The sequence below is a fragment of the Erpetoichthys calabaricus genome, chromosome 11 (assembly GCF_900747795.2).
Source record: "Erpetoichthys calabaricus chromosome 11, fErpCal1.3, whole genome shotgun sequence".
Classification (NCBI taxonomy): Eukaryota; Metazoa; Chordata; class Cladistia; order Polypteriformes; family Polypteridae; genus Erpetoichthys; species Erpetoichthys calabaricus.
The window spans coordinates 129,128,333-129,136,790 of record NC_041404.2 but is presented as its reverse complement, the minus strand read 5'-3'; positions in this window follow the sequence as shown (position 1 = coordinate 129,136,790).

Below are 8,458 nucleotides of genomic sequence, written 5' to 3'. Positions count from 1 at the left end.
AATCTGAAAATTTTCTTTGTGCTGGAAATTTGGCACTTGCTAAAAAAATGTTAGGCCTTTTCCCCAAATGACAAACTCAGACACCAGGGGGGTATTTTTCGTACGTTGCTTAAATCATCCGAGATCAGGTGCCTCATCTTGGATAAGTTAATGCCAGTGAGGCTCATCCAGGATAGGACGGTTTTTCAAACGCAGCCGTGTATTAGATTAGTCCAGCTCGATCTAATCATACGAGATGAATGTGCGTGCCCGCGCTGAGTGAAAAGCCCATATATATTGAGTCTAGAAAACATGATCAGCAAGTCTTTGATAGGCTGTAACAAAATGACGAAAGAACAGGCGTATTTTTTTTTTCACACACGCGGCGCAAGACCATTTTTTTCGAAGGACATGAAGAATTTCAAGATTTAATATGCACAAGGGGTAACACTGCAAAAGCAGCCCAAACCAGAAAAGACGGCTGGCAAAAAGTGGCCGACGAATTAAACGCTAAGTAGTGTGCATTGTACTTACTGAAAGCAGCGTTTCACTTCCTATGTGTCAGATTAATTATTATTTAATATGTCATAATTCCAGATCAAACGTGAGCACAAGGAGAACATGGGAACAGGTTAAAGTGAAGTACAAGAATATACTTCAAACTGGTAAATATTGGTATTTAACTATTTAAAGAATTGTTGACATAAATAATCATATAATATAAAAAATGTTAATTTTAAAGCTAATAAGAAGGCAGACAAGCAAAAAACAGGTGGAGGTCCACGCGGTCCAGACCTAACCCCTGCAGGAGTGTTGTCTCTCCAGCAAAATGCCCATCGCCCTGTTTCTGAGGGCATTCCAGGGGGAAGCTCCTCCCCTGAACCAGTGGCAGGATGCAGTGGTCACTTCATTTCAGGTAAAGGATGGTCATTGCATATATTTGTCCTCCATGTGTGCCATAGGTTTGTTCCATATAGCCCTCTTTTTTGTTGGGTCAGTTGCAGGGAATGTCATATCCCTTGAACTTGTGTCTGACCAACGAGATATTGACGAAGGTCAAATATCTGATGAAGACACTGTGTCTGATTATTCATCAGGATGAGAGGTACATTTTCCAAATAATGTTTGACCAAATTCCACTCTGATCAGTTCCATGTGCCCCAATCATATTTGGAAATCCTGTTAATGAGAATGTTAGGCTGATTGAGATTCTTCATGGAACTGTGGGTGTTTTTGCTTGTGTATTGCCTACCTGCAATGGCATGAAACACCTCTTTTATTGTCTGCACACACAGGTGTCCAGGAAACACTATGAAAACCCGAAGGAAATATTTCAGAGCCAAACAGACTTTATGAATTGCCTGGCAAACTGCACTTTTAGTTAGATTTTCCGCATCGCCTACAATATATAAAAAAGTGCCGCTTGTAAAAAACCTCAAAGCAATGCATACTGTCTGTGTGGTTGTGAGAGCCCGACTTCGCCGAGTTTGACTTCGAATATAAGGTGCTAATAAATCTTTGAGGTACAATATTCCCCCTCGGCTAAAGCGGTATCTTCCGAAAAGAATTTGCTCCAGGAGCAATAAAGAATCTTGCCGATCGCGCAAAATCCTCTCTATATGAAATTCTCTTCGTATAATTTACACACCGATATCAATTGGTCGCTCATTCATGAACGGCGAAGCCATGACTGGATGACTTCCACGCACCGTCACTGATTACGTGTGTAAACTAATCCTTGTTTACGCAGAACAAACCTGCTCCGAGCAGGTTTGTGGATTAGGATGTGTTGCTATGACAACACTTCCAGCAAGAGTTTCGAAAAACCGACAGATCCAGGATCAGGACAAATCGTCAACAAGTACATCCGGCTAAACGACTAATGCACGTATGAAATATACCCCCCAGTTCTCCACAACCTGGCCATATCAACCAAAAACAAAACATTTGTCTATTATTCCTTGGGCCATCAATGACAGTGAAGTGTTAAGCAACATCCTCGATGATCCAGGGTTGCCAACATTTTGCTGTCCCTACTTCTAATTTCCTATTCTGATTATATCTGAGATCAGTCATCATTCCTCTATGATTCCCACACACCCCATCTTTTCTTTTTCCAAAAGCAATTCCCAAACTCCAAAGCTGTGTGATGCCCAGTGCACCTCCCAAATTGTGGGTGATCTTGTACTTTATCACCGAGGATAAACCAAGGTGATAGAGAGAAACACAGACAAAAATAATAAAGCGTAAAGAATGGCAGTTCTTTCTTAAAGAAAATGATATCTTTATTCAACTTCAGTGCAGTCCATCAACCGAGTCCATCAAAGTTTATTTCAAGAAAACAAAAGGATCTTAAAAAGAAAAATTACACACAAAAAAATAAACCAATATCCAGCTAACCAGATTTAACCCCCACCTTAACCACTAGGAGATAATAGCGAATACCAGGCACTCCCTTGTATCCTAAGAGTTGTTCACAAGGACTTCGAGGCACCATTCCCTGACAACAGACGCAAGACAAAAAGACCTCTAGCGTCAGTTAACCTGTTTTATATGACCATGGATTTTGCCTCCAATGCCTCCTGTATAGGCCCTTACAATGACCTTGCATACCTTCAGTCAAATTACGCTGCATACACTACATGGCCAAATATTTGCGGACACCTGACCATCACACCTGTATGAGCGTGGTGGACATGCCATTCCAAAACTATAGGCATTGAATTAATAACGACTTGCTCCATTCACTACCCCTATACGTCTATAATAGCCTCCACTCTTCTCTGAAGGCTTTCCACAAGATTCCAGAGTGTGTCTGTGGAAAGTTCTGCCCTTTCAGCCAAAACAGCATTTGTGAAGTCAGGTACTGATGATGGATGATAAGACCTCACTCTTAATTTGCATTCCAATGCATCTCAAAAGTGTTTAATAGGGTTGAGGTCAGAGCTCTGTGCAGGCCACTCAAGTTCCTATACACCAAACCCGTCAAACTGTGTCTTTTTGGACCTGGCTTTGTGTGCAGAGCCACAGTCATGCTGGAACAGAAAAGGGTCATCCTCAAATTGATTGCCACAAAAGTTGGAAGCACACAATAGTCTAAAATGTCTTTGTATGCTACGGTAGACACTGTGCAGTCCAGAAGGCCGTGTTCTCTTGACATTCATCAAACCCAGATTCGTCCATCAGATAGTGAAGTGTGATGCATCACTCCAGAGAACACACTTCCACCCGCTCCAGAGTCCAATGGCAAAGGTTTTACACCACTCCAGCCGATGCCTGGCACTGAGCATACTGATCTTGGTCTTTTGTGTGGCTGCTTGCCCATGGAAACTCATTTCATGAAGCTCCCCATATGCAGCTCTTCTGTTGATGTTTCTTCCAAAGGCAACTTGGAAATCTGTTGTGAGTATCGCTACGTGTGGGTTATGTACCTTTCCACTTGGCGGATCCTCTCTGTGAGTCTGTGTAGTCTACCACTTCATGGCTGAGATGTTGTCGCTCCTAGACACTTCTACTTCACAATAATAGCACTTACAATTGACTTGGGCAGATCTAGCAGAGCAGAAATCTCATGTGCTGACTTGTGGCAGAGGTTGCGTCCTATAATATTGCCACTTTTAAAGTCTCTTCTGTATGACCCATTCTACTGTTTGTCAGTGGAGACTGCATGGCTATGTGCTCGATTTTATGCACCTGTTAACACCTGGTGGCAGCTGAAACACCTGAACTCAATTATTTAGAGGTGTGTCCAAATACTTTTGGCTATACAGTGTACTTCAATAAGAAAGGAACTCTATATATCTCTCACGTTGGCATGGACATACAAGTCCTCAGATCTTCAACCCCTTTCCGGAAAGAATATCTGTTCTTAAATACTTGCACATAAATCAAAACAAACCAACTTTGTGATGTGACTTGTCACAACCTGTATCTGTATTATGCTCATCTCTCTGGAAATCCTCTTATCTACTCTCCATATGGCAACAAAATCTATTAACTTCAGTCTCTATTTCATGGTGCAATGTTTTCCATAACATACTCAGCATATCCATGAAACCACCTTTACAACACACCCAGTTGCAAATTAGTCATCATCTTTATCCTTCCCCATGCAGGTCAAATCCTGAACCCCTTCAGCACTTTTACTGAGCTTATAGTCATATATTTTGGAAATATTTTGGAAAACTGCCTTCTATGTCAACATTTTTCTAGTATTTTTGATTATAAAATCCCTTCAACTTCACAAACTTAATCTCCTGTTAGATTTGTCACATTCACCAATAGCCTGTGCTGGAAAAAGGCTGTTTACTTTGGGGTCAGTGGCTGCTAAATTGACCGTTGATTCCCAGTGGAAGACTTTTGAATTGGTTTCCTTTGTGATCTGGAAAGCATAATTTATGAACTTCTCAGTTGCAGTGTGAGGAATGATGCTTCTTCCACTAACATTTACAAATGCAAAAATATCACACCTACTTCTTTGTCCAGTCTAACAAAGTCAAGAAAAGTACATGCATTCCTGTTAGTTATTGGAAGACAAAATAGAAAATGAAACAGAAACATTACATTGACAAAAAGGAGAGAAAATTGAGATGACCGGTTCAGTTACATCGTAAAAATCTGTGCAGTGCTCTGAGCGAACCTGTTGTGAAGAGCACTTTGTCATGAAAAATATAATTTAACAGAAAGTAGATAATCAATAGCACAGCACATGACTGAAAGCTAGGACGAGAAATGTGGATTTAAAGACACACATTTGTGACAGACGGCCATAAAGTCTATATATTGGAATAACTGGGGTAAGAGAACTTGCAGAGGGCATTATCTCCCCCAGAGCGCTAGATCGCAGGCCCCCAGAGTTGCAGCAGTGCCTCAATCTTCCGCAGTTGGAGTTTGGCACAGCCCTGTTAGGTTATGTAGGCGCTGCCAGGGGTTAGTGCTGCAGGAACCTGCTAATTTTCTCCAAGAAGCAGATTACAGGACACTTCCAGGTGCTCTTTAGAAAGGAGCTGCCTCACTCCAATCAGGGAGCCAGAGTTGGATGGAAAAGGATGAAGCTTGCTGGGAGGAGTGGAGGCGGAGAAAGAAAGAGAAAGAATGAGAAGAGAAATGTGTTGTGTGTTGTGTCAAGGTGCTGTTTATTGTACTTGTGAACTGTGCTGAGCAGGTGGGAAATGAGCAAAAAACGTTTCCCATGGAAAAGTAAAAAAAAGTGGGTGCTGAACTGTTGGGTTTGGGGAGCTGTGCGTCCCCTGCAGGCCACACATTATATTCCTGAGCACAAGGCACGCAGGATAATTTCTTTCCCAGATGACTGCTGAGCAAAGGTTCCACCAAACACAAGACATTAGATGCACACTCCAAGACCCTTGTAGAGAGAGAGAGAGATGAAGAGAGAATCACACACTTACTATGAGAGCCCATCAATACATGGCATCCTAGGCCACGGCAAGCCTTGTCAGTGTAAAGCATACTCCATAAACATCTAATCCTGAGGCACAGAAGAATGAGAGAGAGAGAGAGAGAGAGAGAGAGAGAGAGAGAGACAGAAATCCTGACACCCAGGAAGCAGACCTACCAAATTCTCTATGGTGCTGAAGACAGCAGTCATGTCCAGACAGAGCCTGATGAACTCCTGATGGCAGAGGCAGGCAGATAGCCCAGTTCATGCCTAGGGTGACTGACCCACTAATAGTGAGGTTATGGAAAGAGTGGCTGGCAGAGAGAAAATGAAACCCTTCTTTTATCATGGGAAATGTGTTTGGGGACACTTCTCCTTAGAACAGACCCACAGTTTTATGTTACATATCTCACATTACCTTTTGCTTGTCTATTTTTAGAATGACCAACTTTTATGGATATACATTTCACAGTTGCAAGGCACTTGCCCCCAGGTCTACGGTCCACAAGCTGCTGTCAGTAGGTTCCTCTCTGGCTTCACACAAGAATGACTCTCATGGCAGTTTTCATCTTAGGAGAGTTCTTGCTCTCTTCCTTTTCTTTGACATAGCTGTTCCTCTGGTGATACAAACAGAGAACAATGTGCAAGCAGGAAAACAGACTTAATAAATTTTAATCTTTAAATATTATCATCAAATAGTACCATCTACAAAAACAAAATAGAATGTGGCAATCCACACAATACAACCTGGAACATTCTATGGATTTGAAGACAAAGAACAACAACACATCCAATATGTGCATCATTGCAGGTGATGCTTATCTTGTAATTACACAAAGTCTTGTTTTGACTTCTCCCTTCTTTCTCTACTACACAGGTTTTCTCTCAGACTTTATATAGTCCTTTTATTGCTGAGGCTAATAAATCTTGCCTTTCCTTGGGTGAGGGCCTATGTATTTAAAATCGTTGGAAAAGCTATCCTGTAGCTCTTAAATGCATGTGTTTACTTACAGTGCCGTGAAAAAATATTTGCCCCTTCCTGATTTGCTCTATTTTTGCTTTTCATAACAATTGTTTCTGATCTCCAAACAAAGTTAGTATAATGCAAAAGACAACCTGAGTAAACATGATACAGTTTTTTGATGATCACTTGATTTATTGAAGGAAAAAAGGTCAGAAACACCTATATCACCAATGTGAAAAAGTAATTGACCCTAAACTTAATATATTGTTGTGCAACCTTTAGCAGCAACAAGTGCAATCAAACATTTCCAATAACAGGAGATCATCACTGTGGAAAAAGTGTGCTTGTGTTACCTTGCACTTAGCTGCAATGACCCCAAGACCTCGCACATTCAGAAGCAGCACCTCAAAAACCAGTCAGAAGTGGTTGATACAACCTGCTTTAAGATAAAAGGTGAGGGGAAGGACTGTAGTGAAAACAATAACAGAACATCTTCTCAGTGATAAGTAACACAACAGCATTCTTGAAAACTCTGGACTTAATGTCTTAGAGTGTTTTTACACTTATAAGCTTACTCTCAGCAAGCTGCTTCCTCCCTTTAAAAATAACGTACAGACAATTATCATAAAATGCAAGATGTTACAAATATAAAATAACAAAGTCAAACAACAGCAAATAAATATTAACCTCCTTAGCGTTAGACCCAAACATCACTCTGGCTGTAAAAACAGTGCTAAAAGCGTTAGTCCCGAGAGTCACTTGGACAATGGTATAGGCACATCTCGCATAAGACCCAAGTATTACTCGGGCTGTAAAAGTGCTAACAGCATTAGTCCCAAGCGTTATTCAGGCAATGGTATAGGTGTGTCTTGTGTAAGCATCAGGCCCGAATGCTACCTGGGCAATGGTGTAGACACGTCTTCTCCTAGCCTCATAAGGAACACTTCTAATCAGCAGTGATGACAAGGTGAATCTGTCTTCAGGCAGTGAAATTGAAATGGTCACTGAAACCGAAAGTGATTTTGGCTCACATGTGCAGTGTGCTGTTCATATTATTGATTATTATTCATCAGCATTATTATTTGCACCATTATTATACTTTAAATACTTCTGACTTTGTATTTTTTAGTATTTTGTATGTTTACAGTAAAAAGAGATTTAATGAAAATTACATTTTTCAAGCCAAAACATGTAATGCTTTTTACATGTTTTTTGAGAAAATCAGAGAGAAGTTTCAGCAAAAAATAACCTAAAGTGCAGTCCTTAACTCAGTTCATTTCCTTTTGTTTCTGAGCATAATTTTAGTCCACGTAACACTCTTCCAGTCATCAGGCTGTTCAAGACCGGAGATAAAATAGCACAGAAGCTGCCTTAGAGGCCCAACTATTTAAAGAACAAGAAAAGTTCAGGAGTTCAGGGGTTTCAGAGGCTGCTAAAAGAAAGTGTGACCTGGTGTCACAAGACACTTTATAATCCAAACCTGGTCCAGAAGTAAAATTAGGATGAAGTTTAAAGTTTGCCCATTGAGTTCAGAGTTTAGGGGTGAGTTGAATGAAGGTTCACTGAGAGGAAGAAAGAGAGGCTGGGGGTCATAAAGGGGAAGACCACAGGCAACGGTAATTGAGCTACCTTATCCGACAGCCCAGGAAGTCAGGGTTTTATTCGTTGCATCAATTTTACTTTTCCTACTCCCTATAATAACTCGCATATTGTGTGCTTTGGTGAGTACACACCATATTTTTCATGAGAGCAATACATAAGTATTGATGTCTCGTTACAGGCTGAAAACATTGTGATGGACTAGATAAGGTCACAGGGACTGGAGGTGCTGCAGCTCTCTGGGATTTAACAAGGAAGACAAAGCTTGACAGAACCCAAAAAGAAACAGTTCAAGTCAAGAAACTTTTGTTGTCTCTCCAAAACTTGAAATTCTTCAGCCCAAAAACAAAAGTAACAGATTTAGAGAAACATTTGTTCAGCTGCAGCCAGAATTTACAATGAAATGATTAAATATACACACCAACAGCTGAATAACTGATCAGGAATAATTTTTTTGTCACTTTTTCTGTTTGTAATATTATTTGTGTATTTACTCTATGGACACATGTGACAAGTCA